This window comes from Apodemus sylvaticus, chromosome 2 (assembly GCF_947179515.1).
Source record: "Apodemus sylvaticus chromosome 2, mApoSyl1.1, whole genome shotgun sequence".
NCBI classification, from domain to species: Eukaryota; Metazoa; Chordata; class Mammalia; order Rodentia; family Muridae; genus Apodemus; species Apodemus sylvaticus.
In genome coordinates, this window is record NC_067473.1 from 1,402,617 (window position 1) to 1,418,930 (window position 16,314).

The following is a 16,314-nucleotide window of genomic DNA, read 5'->3' on the forward strand; positions in this document are numbered from 1 at the left end:
TGTGTGTGTGTGTGTGTGTGTGTGTCATGGTGGAGGGCGGGAGGGCATCAAAACTCCTTGATCTGCTATTACAAGCAGTTGTGAGCTGCCCAATGTGGGTTCTGGAAATGGAACTCAGGTTCTACGCAAGAGCAACAAGTGTTTATAACCACTGAACCATCTCTCTAATGCCCTCATCAATAGATTTTAACAAAGAAGAGAATGTAATATTTATATTGCACGAGCTGTCACACATGTTCTATAAAGCTGTGAATATGGATGTCTGAGCACAGCCATACACAAAGAAATATATAGAAATATATAATATATACTATATATAATATATGCTATTATAGAAATATATAATATAATTAATATAAATAATATTAAAATGTACACAATGCAATAGTTCTAGTCTCCTAATTGGGACTGGTCTGAGAATAAATGCTCGTCCTATAAAGTTAATTTGATAGTCGAGAGAGAAAAGGGGGGGGAGGGAGAGAGAATGTGCGGATAGGTAGACAGAGGCCATGCAATTTAAATAAGAGCTAAGGGAGGAAGATGCCTGAAGCTTTGAGAGCTGAAGGACACAAAGCACATGAACGTGTCCATAAAAGCAGAAGAGTCAGAGGAAGATGACAAAGACATTTGAAGAAGTAATGTTACCAATTTTACTCAAAAATAATAATTGACACAACTAGTTTGCAAAGATAGATACTTAAAAAATGTTAAAAAAAAATAAATCTTAAAGCTAGAAAGAGAAAACTAGCCAATAAGATAAACAACTAATTTGTCATCAAAGATAATTGTAACTTTAATTTTCTCAAAACCTATTTTTGATGATGTCTCTTAAACTCTAACCTCCCTTCTAGCCTACCACCTACCCAAAGTAGTGGGAAAGGATGGGGCGGGAAATGTGGATCTGTCTTAGAAAGGTTCTTTGAAGCAACTCCTGTCTGTGATGTCTGGAAGTCGGCAGTTCAGTTCACAGGTTAGCAGCGGCAGCTCAGTCTACTCTTAAACATTTCAAAAAGACACATCAGCAGTTCAGTCCAGTTCCATAGAGTCGGGATCAGCAGCGGTGGCACTGCCTAGCAGAGACAGGCAGGCCTCAGCTTCAGCTCAAGTCAGAGGGAGCAGGCTACATTTAGAAATATATTTGTGTAAATATATATACATATATATTCATATGTATATATATATGCACAAATATATTAATGTATATACACATACATATATATATTTGCATGAAATAACAGTTAATGAAAGAAGAAGCCACGAGCTTGAAGAGTGGGAAGGGGTACAGTGGGAGGGTTTGAAGGAGGAAATGGAAGGAAGACGTTTGGTCTATTACAATCTCAAAAATCAAATAAAGAGAAAACTGTACAAGCCTGATCATCACCACAGACCAAATCATTGCAGTCTTCTCCACCATGATGAACTGTATTCTCTGAACTCTTCAGCTGTATTTTGTCACGTATTTGAGGCTGTGACAAGAAACACATCTAACAAAGAGTTTCAGTATCCCTCTTAGGGGAAGCAAGTCAGAATCTCAATGAGAGAAAGGGACAAAAAATTAAAAACTAAAGATACTAAAAAATGCAGCTGTTGGCGAGGATGTAGAGAGGGTGCAGCCTTGCACATGACTGATGACAAGGTAAAGTGTGCACCCGCATGTGAAGCAGCTTGTCAATAACTCGAGGGGTGAAGATAGAGTTCTCGTAGCTTCAGTACCTCTCCTAAGAATAAAATAAAGTAGCATCGGGACCATATAAAAATCGCATATTGGATCTTAGTGGCAGCATCAGTCATAACATCTGAAGGATGGGGAAACCCAAATGCCTACCAACTGGATGAGTGAACAAAATGTGGTCTGTCCATACAGTGTAACGTTATTCAGCCCCAGGAAGAAGAGTTGGGGAAGATGAACCTTGCAAACGACGCCGGACGGTAAAGAAGTTGGAGGCAGAGAGTCACAGGCTGTGCAATCTGATTCTCACAGAAATTCCAAAATTAAGGAGATTCTAGGGACAGAAAATGTGTGGTAGCTACCATGGCTAGTGAGTCACGCAAGAGACAGTGCCTGGCAGCCGGCATGGAGAACAGACCGGAGGCATTCCCTAGGAGACGCTGAAAGTGCCCTAAAGCTGATGTGATGACCAGAATACAGTAAAAACCATTTGGCGCCCATTACAAACTGGAGAATTTTACAGAATGCAAGAGATGAAGGAATGGGTAAAGGAAAGAAAGGATACATTTTAGAGAGAATCTGGCTCCCTTATTTTGAGCTAGATGTTGAAGATGCTTGCAAGAGTCAGCCCCACTCCATCTTCTCACAGTCGCAGTTTGTTTTGGAAATAGACAATCCCTGTATATAAACAAAAGCTCCTGGAATCCCCAGTTATTGCTAATAATGTCAAGGAAATTGAAATCAAGTTGAAAGTCAATGAATGAGTCAAATGGTGGTCACCTGCAAAGCAGGCAGAACTGCAGAGGGGGCAGGTGGGTTAGTATGAGGTGTGTGTAGAGGCCACTGCTCCAAGGAGCACTACAGGACAACTGCACGTGACCTGCTCTGAGAACACGGACACCTGAGCACTGGTGCTGTCCACATGGGGAGTTCTCTGAACAGTAGAAGGGAGAGCCCAGTGCTGATGCAGGGTTGTTCTCAAAGGAGACCACTCTGTGGTAGACAGAGGAGGCCTGAGCCAGAGGAATATGCCAGGCAACAGAGCTGTTCAGTAACTGCAGCTTTGTCGTCACTGCAAGTGGCCTGTGAGAGAAGCAGAGGGACCACAAAAGGCCAAGCGAGTGGAACAGAGCAGTAATGGATCCCATAGACAACAATGAGGTCCCAGCTGGACTTATAGCCCCCAACTTCCAGAACACCAGTCTCCAGGGAGTGGATCCACCCAAAATGTGCATAACTGCATAACCTCATCTATCCCTGGGTCCCCCTCACAGACTGCCACCCTCCTGCAGAAATTCCTGGTTTGATACCAAGCAAGGCTACAAAGGCTCTGTAGAGTCTGTGCAGCCTGTGCCCTCCAGGATCCACACTCCAAACACCTGAAAACAAGCCCAGTATAGATGAAGGGATGCAGCATGAGATGACAGTGAGATGAGGAACAGAGTGGGGTGACAAGAGTCAAGTGCCACATGGAAAACACCTCAGAGTCTATAGTTGGCACTGAAGGGGGTCTAGAAGCTGCTCCCCCTTATCAGGCAAGGTCATCCCAGGGCTTGCCTCTCCAGGAGGCTCCGGCTGAGGCATGAAAGGGACTGAGTTGCTGTCTTTGCTCACTGGCGGCTGATCAAGATAAATGAGTAGGTTGTAGAATCATGCCCGGCATTGGTGTCTGCGGGGCTCAGGGGCTAGCCCGAAGCCTCCAAACGCACATTTCCACCCTAGTGCCTCTGTCTGGTTGAGTTACCAGACTCACCATCCTCTCCTGACTGCTCCACTCCTCCACAGAACTAGGAACACCCCTCCCCTCTGTTGGGGTCAGAGGTCATCTGCACAATCTCTCCCCTATGAACACTGTGGGGCTGAAATCTGGCTTTTCTCAAAATTTCTGTGAAAGAACCTAAAATGAAAAGCATGAATAAGCCATGTTAAGGAACCCTGACTCTCCCCAGATACATCATGAGAACACAATGCACAGTCCAGTCCAGCTGGCCAACATTTTTGTAAGCTTTCTTCCACTAAGCCGCATCCCCAGCCCATCGGAACCCTTCCAGAAGCACTGTACACCCTGCCTGACTCCAGGCCCTGCCAGAGTCTCATCTCTGAGACTCACAGTGGGCAAAGATCCAGGTTCCTGCAGACTGGCTCGGGAATCACTCCCAGTCGCAGCCCAGCCTCCCTTCTCAGCAAGCAGTCCTGGGGGAGCAACACTCTGCAGAGCTGCTATGTCCAGGTCACCTGAGGCTCCAAACGCCACTCTGCAGCTCATGACTGCAGCTGAGACTCACCCTTTCCTCTGGGGGTTCTCTACCAGCCCCTGTTTTCCCCTCCAATGAGGCTGAGAGGCGCCGAGAGCTGAGGTCTCAGAAGGCTTTTGCTTGTTAATAATTTTCTCCCTTGTTTGGAACATGTGCCCTTGGGTGCTGGCAGAGACGTGTTTCTTGTGAATCTGAGCCATACGTTTAGGACTGAGCCATAAGTGTCTTGTCTTGGCAGAAGACATCTTTACTTTAGGAAGAAGGAAACAATCCAGTTTATGAAGGTAAAATTGTGTGGGAGGTACCTTTTGATAAGGACACCCATAAAATGAGTAGGAACAGGTTTTATAGGTGCTGATACCTTTACCAGAAGGTCACATGCCGGAAAGGCTGCAGTTGGGAGGGGCCTGCGCTGTGGGAACAGCCAGCAAGCAGGAAGTGCCTGAAGCAGGCAGGAGGCACTCCCCTCCCCAATATGGTGCAGCCTGAGAAGCATCTTAGATGACCATACCATTTATCCTGTTAGCTACCGCATGAGGAAAGTCACCTGAGGCCAAAGCTGTGTTAGTGTCACCTATAGGAGCTCAAGGACCTCCAGAAAACAGCCCGCAGAGTGTGTGTCATCTCCACTATATGAAGAAGAAACTCAAGGCTCATGCAGAAAGCGGGCAGAGCTGGGACTCAGACCTCTGCCTGCAGGTGCCAGAGCCCAAAGCCTTCAGCAGGGCTGCATTGCAATAATCTTGCCTCTTCGAGGACTTTGTGTCTGTGTAGTGGGCAGGTCACCAACTGAGGCATCATGCTAGCCGAGCTGCTGGGGATGGAGCCCAGGACCTTTCGTATGCTGGCTACAGAATGTCACTCAACTGAACTCAACTTCACCCCAGTGGTTTTCTTCTGCTGCTTAAACTATATACTTGTGGTTCATAGTAAAATTTGGACATTTATGGAAGATTTATTCATAGTTGCCAAGAACTGGAAACACCTGTGGTGGTCTTCTATGGCTGTGATGAGCAAACCAAGGTCATCTACCCCACACCTGAAGGACACACTGGCCACTGATGGTCCTCAAGAGTCACCTAAGAGGCTAAGCTCAAATAGCTGTGTTTTGAACCATTTCATCCATAAGACTGCATATCAAGAGGGCCAGGGAAGACAGATGCAGCCGCGGTGTGAAGACATGGCCATTTACTAAAGGCATGAATGTTTGTGTCCCAATCATGGCGCTGGACACAGAAGCCCTCCCTCAGGTGAACACAGGCTCTTGAGTATTCACAAGCTCTGGGTGCAAGCAAAGCGCTGAGACATGGGGCCTGAAGGAAGCCAACAGTTAAACACAGTGAGCAAATCCAGCTACAGGCCCCACGAGGGCATGGGAGCCATGTAGAGCTGGGATTTTGACATCACACACATGGAAAAGAGACGATCACAGTGACTTCTGTAGCTGCGGTCAGGAACAGCCTAGGTTCACCAAGGTCTGTTGCATGGCAGTTGCTTCTGAAATGATGATTTTCCTCGAAGGAGGCAGAGATACGCAACCAGAGTCAGGAAATCTGGAAAAAGTAAAACTCCCAAGATTCCCTAGGCTCCCTTGCCAAGGCAGTAGCTGCTGGAGGAGGAGGTCAGCTTGCAGGAGGTCTGAGAGGATCTGTCAAGCTGAGTTCCAGTCACGCAGGGGTTCCTGGCTTGCAGCTTCCATGTGTTGTGCCTTCTGAGCTGGGTTATTCAGTGCTGCAGCTGCATTTGAGACGTCCTGCTCCTCTGAGTCACCAAGTCACACTTGGTGTAATTGCTACTCTGGTCTTTCACTAGTTCCCTGCCTGAGGTCTGGGAATTCATGTGTCTTGTGTCCCCAGGGAAAGTCTCACACAAGGTGTAAGACAGAGGTCCTCAAACTCCTCTCAGCTGACCGTGGGCTTGGCCCCACCTGTCCCCATATTGCTCAACACCATGCCTGGAGGCCAAGTCCAGGAACTGGCCCTTTCTGAGTTGTGACATCAGCAGCCACACCCCAGTTTGTTGCTCAGGAAAGGATGGCATTATTGACAAGCCTGATGGCAGAGCTGTTCCAGCTCATGCCAAGGATACAGCTGGGGGAGCCAGCTGGGACCAGGCTAAGGGTCCAGCTCCCGGAACTCTTCACTCCTTCAGCACATGATGCGCCATCCTCTTACGTGGCTTTCTCTTGAATATCATGAGGACTATGTCCTCCTTAAGCCTTCACAGAAGACTGCCACCATATGAGGACGAGCTAGGAGCTTCTGGTCTAGCACTTCTGGGTAGCTGAGTTACATTGGACTTGGCTTTACAGTGGTCCTCATGGGCTGCTGTTCATATTGTCACAGAGATGTGCTCTGATCAGTACTCTTAGAAGCTCTATCGTAAGTTCCTTCCTCAATCCTTTGGGCCCAGACCAGTCTGTAGAATGCAAGCTGAGAGCTTCTCGTGGACCTGCTCCTGACTGCATGCTGGCTTGTTTCTTCTGTGCATGTGCAATGGTGAGGTTCAGGATGGGCCCCACCACCCCAAGACACATATGTACATGCACATGAACACTGTGAAAGCTGACCTCTGGCTTTGCTCTGAGAATAGACCTTTGTGAGTCCATGGGGCTCCTCCCAGGCTGCCACTAACAAAGAGCCATGAACAGGCAGTGTGACTTAGAAGCAAATACCAGGATCCCAGGTGAGAGCAAAGCCTGGTGAGATGCATGGTATAATTTAGCCCCCCTGAAAGTATTTTAATGAATGATTGTGTGAGAGTAAAGGGAACGCCCTTAATTCCATCATCACAGCTTCTACTGCAAGGGTTTGCAAGCTAGCTTCAGGAGCCGCTGGCAGCCCTGCACCTCATCTGTGAAGCACACAGACAAACAAGAGGGTAAAGCTACAAAGAATCTGATAAAAGACAGAGGCATGGGGAGGCAGGCAGCAGGGACAATTATGACTGACCCATGGGAAATGCAAGTGCCATTCGATTCTCTGGGATGCCACAGGGTGACAGATTGTCTCCAGCTGGAGGAAGGAAAAACAAACCAAGATCAAGGGCAAAGGGAAGGCAGAGGTGGGGAGCTGCAAGGCCCGTAATCACCCTGCACCCCGCAGGGACCACCAAGGCCCATCATGGGAAGGGAGCCTCCCAAGCCTCTAGACTCCTGCAAGCTAGGAGGAGCTCCAAGCCTATACACCCAGTTTCTGATACAGCTCTCAGTACACTCAGTCAAGTCTGATAGGAACAGTCCCTCTCAGTACACGTTTGCCAGGCTTTCCCTTGGCAAAATCCTCCTCCTCCGAAGAAATTCCTTCCCCATCCTGAGAGAGCCAGTGAAGCCCCAGGTATGAGTCACATGTCCCGGAATGCCATAGTGTATGCAAGTGGTAAGAGTAGCAAGTCAGATTGCTCTAGAGACCACGCCCCTGAAGAACAGCCCAATTCCAGGGCCGCTTGTCACCCAGGACCATATGTACTCTCATAAGAGATGGTTCAGAGTGGCCCGATATCACTCCATTCAAGGATGCCTGCTTGGGGATGTCAGCCTACCAATCTCAGGCATATCTAATTCTCCTTCCACATACCGGTAACTCAGACCTCAGGTCTCAGTCATCCATCCAATGGCCTGACCACAACCTTGGGAGACTCAGATGTCCCCCCACAGGCCTGGACCTCATATCTTGGGGGGGTGTCTCAGATGCCAAGGACCCTTCATCTCTGGGTGCCCAGGCACATGTCATTTTATATGTGACACTGAGCCAAAGACAGGTGAGAAAGAGGAGGAGGAGGAGTCATAGGAGTCCCCTCCTCACTCCCCTAGGAGACTCTAGGCTATCATCCTGAGCCCAAAGGAAACAGAAGCAGGAAGTGCGCCAAAGCCCAGACAGAGCTCTCTGAGGCACGCCCACATCATTTTTGAAGCCAATAAGATAGGAAGAAGGAAAGTACAAAGGCGAGACTGACTCCAAGGTCAGTTACTTCAACTTGACAGGAGCCAATGGAAGCTGAGAAGCCACTGATGAACCCTGATTGGTAGGAGGAAATCAAGCCTCGGTGTATTCTGATATGGGGTTCCTGAACCCTGTGGCTCTATCTGATAGATGCAGATTCCCCTTATCCCTTAGGTCCACCACAAGCTCAAGTACTACCAAGGCAGAAAAGTAATGAACACACCTACTAAACATGATAACTTAGCACGTTTCCCTTATATTAGCCTACAGTTAGGCTAAGACAGCCTATTTATAGTAACATGCTGAATACCACCTCTGATGCATTGAATGCTGTCCTGAAAGTGACAATCAGAATGATTGTAGGGACAAAACTGTCATGCCATTATAAAGCTTGTCTTCTAGAATAAATCCTGTTGAACAGGAAGGAGCAGGAGCAGCGCCCAGCCTCCACATAGGTATGCAGAGCCCTGGTGGGAGCGATCCCTGGGAGGGAAGATTGCAGTGAGGAGAGAACCCAGGTCCCAGAAAGCCATCACTTGTAGATGAATGGCACCAGGAAGAGGTGAAGAGTGGGACCCCACAAGTGCCAGCTCCACAAAGGAGCAGCCCCATAAAGGAGGTCTCTCAGCACTGACGTCATGAGAACAACCCACGTACAGATCTTCTGAGCACAAAATCTAGGGAAAGCTCCTGACTAATGACTGGACAGACTGGTACAAAGGGCAGATCTTCCAGGGTAGTGTCACCTGGCTCTTAATAGGCTTCCAGACAGATGGCTGCAGGGTGCGCAGTACTTTAAGAAACCGCAAAAGCTGAGTCCAGTTCAAAGCCTGCAGATCCTCTGATCAACAAGAGCCCATTAACAGAGTCCCATGATGCCCCATTCCCTCTGTATATGAAAGTCTCAGGGACTAAAATACTGACAAAGGCACAAAGACAAAACCGTGCCTTCTAACCAAGTCAGCCACAGTACAGTATGCTGATTTCTAATCACTTTCCACAGCATGGGCCCAGCACTGCGCCCACCCACAGAGGCTGTCTTCATGCCTTCTCCTGACACCACTCAGCACCCTTTCCCCAGCCACACTACTGTGAAGCAGAGCCTGTCACCTGACCGGAGACAGACCTGGGACCTGGGTTTGAGTGACATAGAACAGTCAGGCCCTTCTCCCTAGGACCCTATAAGACCTCAAGGATGGAAGCTCTTTGTAGCAAGGGTATGGCATCAGGAAAAAAGGCAGAAAGGAGTCTAGGATGAGACATTGCCCCACAGAGTGAGTCCACTGTAGGGCAGCATGGGATATTCAACTTGTAAATACAAGTCTCCCCATGCTTGAGGCAGAGCACAGAAAATGTCACCTCTAGGAGCTGGAATCTTCACCTACAGAGAGCTGCCCAGAGTGTTGCTGGGTGCAGATGAGAGAGACACTTGGCTGAGAGCTACAGCCCAGTAAGACATTTGCTCGAACGTTCTTTCCAGACATACTTGTTTTCATGCTTTTCTGTAAGGGGCACTGCCGCTTACATGCAGATGCCTACAGAGCCATTTCAGAGGGCCATGCTCTCCCTCATGGGCCTTACAAAGAGTCTGAGCATGAAGCACTTGGAGATGCCCTCAGACACTGCCCTGATGAAGATGATGATTTCCTGATGATTTCCTGTGCTCTTGGGAAGCACTTGGAGTGCAGGGAAGGCGTGGGTTTCTGGGACCCTTCCTGAAAAAGCTGACTTTCAGAGCTCCCACCCCCATGGCTCCAGAGCCAGACCCTGGGGCTGTCCTGGGATCCTGCATTCATCTGGCCTCCACAGAGGCCCTCCTGCCAGCCCCCACCCTCCACACAGTCAAGTCCAAACCTAACTCCTCTTCCAAGGCCTCTTTCATGTGGTTTCTGTCTAATCTAAAAACACCTCCTTTCCCACTGTCTTTGTCTCTGTCCGTTGTTCCTCAAGTCTCCTTTTGAAACTCCGGTGCCTGAAAAACACACATCCGTCCAAATGTGTACTGTCATTGGTATCCACAGGGACTACTCTCTTTCCCCCAGTTGCAAAGGGAATGGTGAGTTGGGGACATGTGTGGTGCCAAACCCTGCCTCACATTTTCCCCCATTCAGTGACAGAGAACTGGTACAAGCAGTGCCTTCTTTGTGGCTTTCATGTGTCAAAACCGGGAGACGAGAGAAGCCCTTCTGTCAGTGGGTTTCATATGTGTACAGTGGCACTTCACCATGTCTCACCCTCTCTTACAAAAGGACCCGCTTGACCTGGCTTAGGACATTGCACTAGCTTTGAGGAGATTTAGAGATGAGTGGCAGGATTAGCACAGGCACATAGGGCTGGTCATTGCGCTGTGCCAGCCAGGACCCCCAATACCCTGCATTCAAAGGCGTGTGTTCCAACAGCCCACATTTCTCAGAGTGAAGGATCCAGTGGGTCATTGGCAGGTCAAACTCTCAGAAGCTCAAGCTCAAATTTGTCCTCCGGTGCAGAGTCCAGCGTGTTCTGCAGCCAGTGAGTTGCAGATTCTGCAGCCAGTGAGTTGCAGGTTCTGCAGCCACACATGAGACAGGGCGAGCCCCACTCTGCTCCCTGAACTCAGGCTCCTGCCGCTGTCACTTGAGTCCGCTTGAGCCTCCCTGCAGTGAGCTGTGCAGTGTGCCTCAGAACTTTCTGTCTGACAGATCTAAATGATATTTAGGTTTGACAAGTTACACTTGTGGTTTTCAAGCAAGATCTATTTTGTGAAGAACTGCCTTTCTTGGCATAAAATAATTGGAAAGTACCTCAGATATCTCAATAAAACACATCAAAAGTAACTCTCTCCAGCTTGTTTTGACACGTCCACTTGTGGTTTCTGTCAACTTTAGCTAAACATCAGGTTTTCTCAGACAGAACAAACCATTAAAATATTCAACAGAGAAAGCAAATAAATATAATTCCTCTTATGTTTGCCTATTCTGAATAAAAGGCAATATTGAACAGAGAGGCCACCCAATTCAAAGAACATTTCTCTGACACGTACATTGGCCATAATTATTTGCATAGGATTTAAATGCTGAAGCCATGGCCGCTGCCCTTTTTAAAAAATGCTTCATTGCGAAGTCAAAACACTGAGCTTAGAGAGGGTTGTCCAGCTCTGTCAGATAAATCCTGGTTTACTTAGATGGGTCTGAGATCAGAAAGAGCAAGGCATAAAACTGGGATCATTCTGGTGGTGAAGAAGGGGACCCTAGAACTTCACCCCCATGTATATTAACCTTCAAATGCCACCAAAGACAAAGACACAGTCAAACCTCCAGAGAGTGTACCTGCCCTTGGACTGGGCAATGCTTAGGGGGAAGAGAGGCAGAAATGGGAGGGGAGAAAGCTTTCATTAAAAGGACATGAGGCCATGGAGGCTGGGAAGCAGAGGCAGGCAGGTGCCCGCCCAGGAGAACTTGGGGGAGAGAGGGATGGGTGTGGGCAGTCTCCTCCCTTTCTCTGACCAGAGCCCTGGATGTCCACTGGCTGAGCACCTTGCCTGCTCCCACTCAGTCTTCACACAGTAGTGAGACTGCTCAGTCTCCCTACTTAGTGTTAGGAAGAAAGTAAGGAAGTCACAGAAGGCTGGGTTCAGTCATAAAGTCACAGAACCTGAATTTGGGATCCTCAGGCAGGAAGCTAGCTTCTCCCTGGGGAACATGGCATCTGTGGCTATGCCCTCCTTCCTCCATCTCTCCAAAGCAGTATAAAGACAAACATGGACAACAAAAATGTCACTTCTTGTTTCTGATTCTTGGAAAATATAGTTCAGTTTCTCATATGCCAAACAAAGAGGTCATGAAAAGGAGCTAGAGAAGTCAGAAGTTCTTCTGTGATGTGAGAGGATGTCTGAAATTCACCTTGTACAAGCATCTGTATACATATAATATATGGCTACTTCTCTACTCCGTGGTGGGGCTTGGGAACCCAAGGTCAGTAGGGTCATTCTTGTCCTTACAGAGTTACCAGACCATGATAAGGTGTTATGAGACCAAGCAGAGGAGGCCTCCAAGAAAGGATTATAATCAAGTCAGGAGGCTGAGGAGGAGACCTCAGAGCATTAGGTGAGATGGAGCCAGGTCATAGGATCCCTGAAGGTCATGGAGGCTCAGGTGGCCAGGGACAGTGAAGGGGACATACACAAGATTTAGCAGGTTCCATCTGGATAGAGGACAGGGAGAAGAAAAGACGGCCATACTTAAGATGATGGCACTGGCAGAGACACTCAGGAGAGGGAGGCAAAGGCCTGAGATGCTGCAAACTAAACAAAAGAGGCAGGGCTAAGACAGGGAGTGGCTCCCAAACAACAGGTAGCTAGGTACAGATTCAGAAAAAAGGAGAGGGGAAAGAAAGTGACAATGAAGAAAAGGAGGAACCAGGGGCAGGGGAGACAAAGAAAGATACAAAGACCCTGAAATGGGAAAGGAGTAGAAACAGACCTTGGATGGGAAGAGATGGAGAAAGACAGACAGTGGGGACAGGTCCTAAGCGTCCATCTTGGTGACAGAGCCATGGCTCAGGTAGAAGACAGGCAGAGGCCTTGACTAGCTGAGGGAGAGATCCTCACAGAGACACAGATGAGCTGTTGAGTGTGGACTGGGCAAAGACTCAAGTGTGGTGAGCACCCAGACATGCACACAAAGTCTAGTCAGCGGTTAGAGGGAGGAGTGCGACTGCTGAGCCAGGGTAGGGCTCCAGCGGAAACCAAGGCCTAGAGTATCTGCTAGCAAGCAGGTGGGAGGCTTGACCTGAACTATCATCTTCAAACAAGCCTATAGCTACCAGGAGCTGTGCCCAGCAATGGAGTCTGGGATGGCTGAAGTGTGTCCCCAAGTTCATGTGGAATCTTCAAGACAAGACCTAGATACTTGAAGAGACAATGGTGGCAAGGTGGGGGGAGTACTTAGAGCCTTCAATATGGCTAGCGTTTTTATGCAAAAAACTATCATACACACACACACACACAGAGAGAGACAGCCATAGGAGGACATAGCAAGAATACCGTTCAAAAACCAGGGCAGAGGCCTTAGGAGGAGCTATACCATCATACCATGCAGTCGTGCAGGCCCTGAGACCCACACAGAGCCAGTTCTTTCCAGCCCTGGCTCTGAAATCCTCACTGTCCAAGGACAGAGGCTCAAGTGTCAGCCCTGATGCAGCTAATACTGTATAGAGGCCAAAGCTTTTTGAACGCGGAAGAGTGATGGTGGTGGTCACCATGGAAACAGCCCTTGAAGGATGTCTCCGACTCAGAGCTTCAGGGCACAGACTCTGAAAGACCCATCTGACTAGGACAGACTTCCATTTAAAGTGCCTTGGGGGCTGGGATACAATTCAGGGGCAGAGTGCTTACCTAGCATGCATGGAACTCTGGATTGGATCCCTGCATAAACAGGATGACGTGCCCACCTGCAATCCCAGCACTTCAGCGGTAAAGAGAAGGGACCAGAAGTTCAAGGCCATTCTTAGATACATAGTGAGTTTGAAACTAGCCTTGAATGCATGAAATCCTATCTTTAATTCTAGCAATAATCAGATAATAAAATTTAAAAAGTACTTTAGTTCACAGTCTGTCCTTACCTGGAAGCCAAGCGCAGCCACAGGCACACAGGAGTCAGCGAACTGGGCTGGTTGCGCCCTTCTCTGTGCTCACAGTTGCAAGAGCACATTTGTTGTGTTAAACACAACATAGATCAGCATTCAGCCAGCCAAGGGCCGAGGCCTCAGCAGGAACCAGCGTGACACCTGAACCCCAGCCCCAGCTCTGAGAGATCCCTGCCAGCCCTGTAGGGGTGTCAGGCAAGAGCTATAGGTCGCACTCCTCTTGGTGAGGACTGGTTGTGATTTGCTCCAAGACTGATCCCAGAGACATTTATTTCAACGCCAGTGCTCTGAAGTAGCTTCCAGAGAATACGCTCCATCACAGAATTTATGGTTCAGTTCAGTTCCTCCCTTCTGAAGGGAGAACCATCGCTTGGGACTTCTTCACAGCCAGTGCTGTCTTCCAACCCTTACAGCCCACTGAGTGAGAACTGTGACCTGCATGTTGTCCTTTGACACAGCTGGCTTGGGCCAGGCAAGGAACTGCTGAAAGGGCAGTGAAAGACATTTTCTGATATTTACCCACATACACATCCTAAAGAGGAGGAGAGCCTTTCTGATGTTTTCATTTCTTGGAGACAGGTCTTCCTCTGTAGCCCAGGCTGGCGTTGAACATGAGGCAATTGTCCCACCAGGATCACAGGTATGCACCGCCACACCCAGCTAAAGACCCTCAGACTTCTGCAGAAATATTTGCACTGTCTAGAGGTAAGTCTAATTCTTTCTACAAAACTCCCCTATCCTTCTGAAATAGAATAGAATAGGCCTCTGTGAGTCTCTCCCAGGCTTTCCCAGACCATGGCAGGGTACCAGGCACATGGAGGTGGGCAAGGAGGAGTTAGTAGTTCCCCAGGGTCAGTTTTTCCCAGGCTCAACTCCTCTTCAAGGTCAGCATCAATCCAGGGTCAGATCCTTTCCAGGGTCAGCTTTTGTTAAGGTCAGTTTCTCCTTAATGTCAGCTTCTCCTCAAGGTCAGCTTCCCCTCTCAGTTCCTCCTCGGTGACAGCTACTCCTCCAATGCCAGCTAGTCACCAAGCTTAGTTGTTCCTTCAGCGTCAGTTACTTCCCAAGAGCTGACCTTGAAAAGGGATTGACCCTGGGGAAGCTGACTGCAGAGGAGGACCTGGGTAGGTGGTGTCTCTGGGCAAGAGGATGGCTGGGATAGGACTGCACCAGGATAGGACTGCTTACACAGAAGTGCGAATGAAGGCTGATATCTGGAGCTGGAAAGCAGAGGACAGGCCTTAAGGCCACTGTGACAAACCCTCCCAGCAGGCGCAGTGAGGAGCCATTTCTTCCTGTGAGGAGCCCCTGCTGGCTGCCGCATGTTGTCTGGTTTCTATGGAGTTGGATGTCCTTCAACAGGAGCCATGCACCCAGCATCTCCCCAGGCCCCAGCCTCAGCACCTCCTTCTGTGGGGTTTCAACAGCACACCTAATTTTACAGTGATTGGCTTATTCACTTCAGAGTTTGTCATTGTCACTAAAAAAAAAATTCTCTCTAGGTTTTAAATGATTCCATAGTTCTGTGGGGTCAGGTGGTTTCCTGAATTGAGAAGAGACATTATTTGTGACTATCAATAATTATTTTCTTATTAATGTAATTAAAGATCTTATTCTTTCCTATCTAATAGATGAGGCAAAATAAACCTTCCAATTATCTTCACTTTCAGGGTTTTTTTTTTTTTCAAAATATCTCCAATTATCACTCTTGCTAGAAGTATAATCAAGTTGCATAAATTAGCTTCTATTCTTAGCTACAGTTTAGCTATCCCCCATCTTTTCCCAGCACTTTGTATGTTATGGTGACAAATTCTAAGTTAACACATCTATTCCACACAACTCAAATCAGAAGGGCCAAACCGAAATAATGCGTTGATGGAGAGTTCTGCTCTGAACACCATCACACTGGGAACAAAGGGTCCAGGCTCCAGGCAATGCAGCCCTTCCCCCACCCTCCGGCCCCACCCCCAAAGCCCACCAGCCTAGGTTGCTATGGGGTCATGGCAGGTACTCAGATCCTCCCTCTTCTGATCCCACAGGGAAGCTTTTGGAGGGCTCAGGTGAGACTTGTAATAAAAGCTGTCATCCAATAGGAACCTCCATGTGACTCTGCAACAAGGTCAGCCTGCTTGTGGTGGGAAAAGGAGGGAGGCCTCCTCTGTCTGCAGCAAGGACTTCGAGTGAGTCCTGAGGGGGTGCAGCCAAGGTGGAGGCATCTCCAGGAGAAATTATCTTTTCTTTTCCTGGATAAAGGATCTGGTAGCACAGGCTTCCTTTGGGAGTTTGAGCAGGAAGCTTATGAGTGCAAGGTCTGCCTAGCTGTAGAGTGAATCCAGGGCCAACCTGGACAACTGAAACTCTCTCAAACTAAAAGTTTGAGAGTAAGGGCTGGGGACATAGCTGAGTGGGGTTTGCTTAGCATAACTAAAGCCCTGGGTTCAATCTCCAGTTTCCTCTGTAAACAAAAGCAAGGGACCAGTTAACAGGCTCAGCTAAGTCTCCACAGCCTTCTGCCCTTCAGCCTGTCTCCTGAAAACTGCTGCTAGCCAGGAGTGATTTCAGAGATGGAGGATCTGTCTACAGTGTTTGAGCCAGTCTGTGGAGGCTGAGTTCATTCAGGATCAGTTCCTCTGGCTGAAGAACTAAGATGATCTTAGCAGGACACAGTGGTAGTTGACTGAACTTAAAGAGTCAAGCCCTGAACAAACTCACATGTGTGAATCTGGAGCCACTGCCAGATGGTCCAGTCAAGGATTTTGATATTACTACACAGTATTCCGTCCAATAGGCCAGCCTTGGCTTGTCCCCATAGCCATTGAAGAGGGGC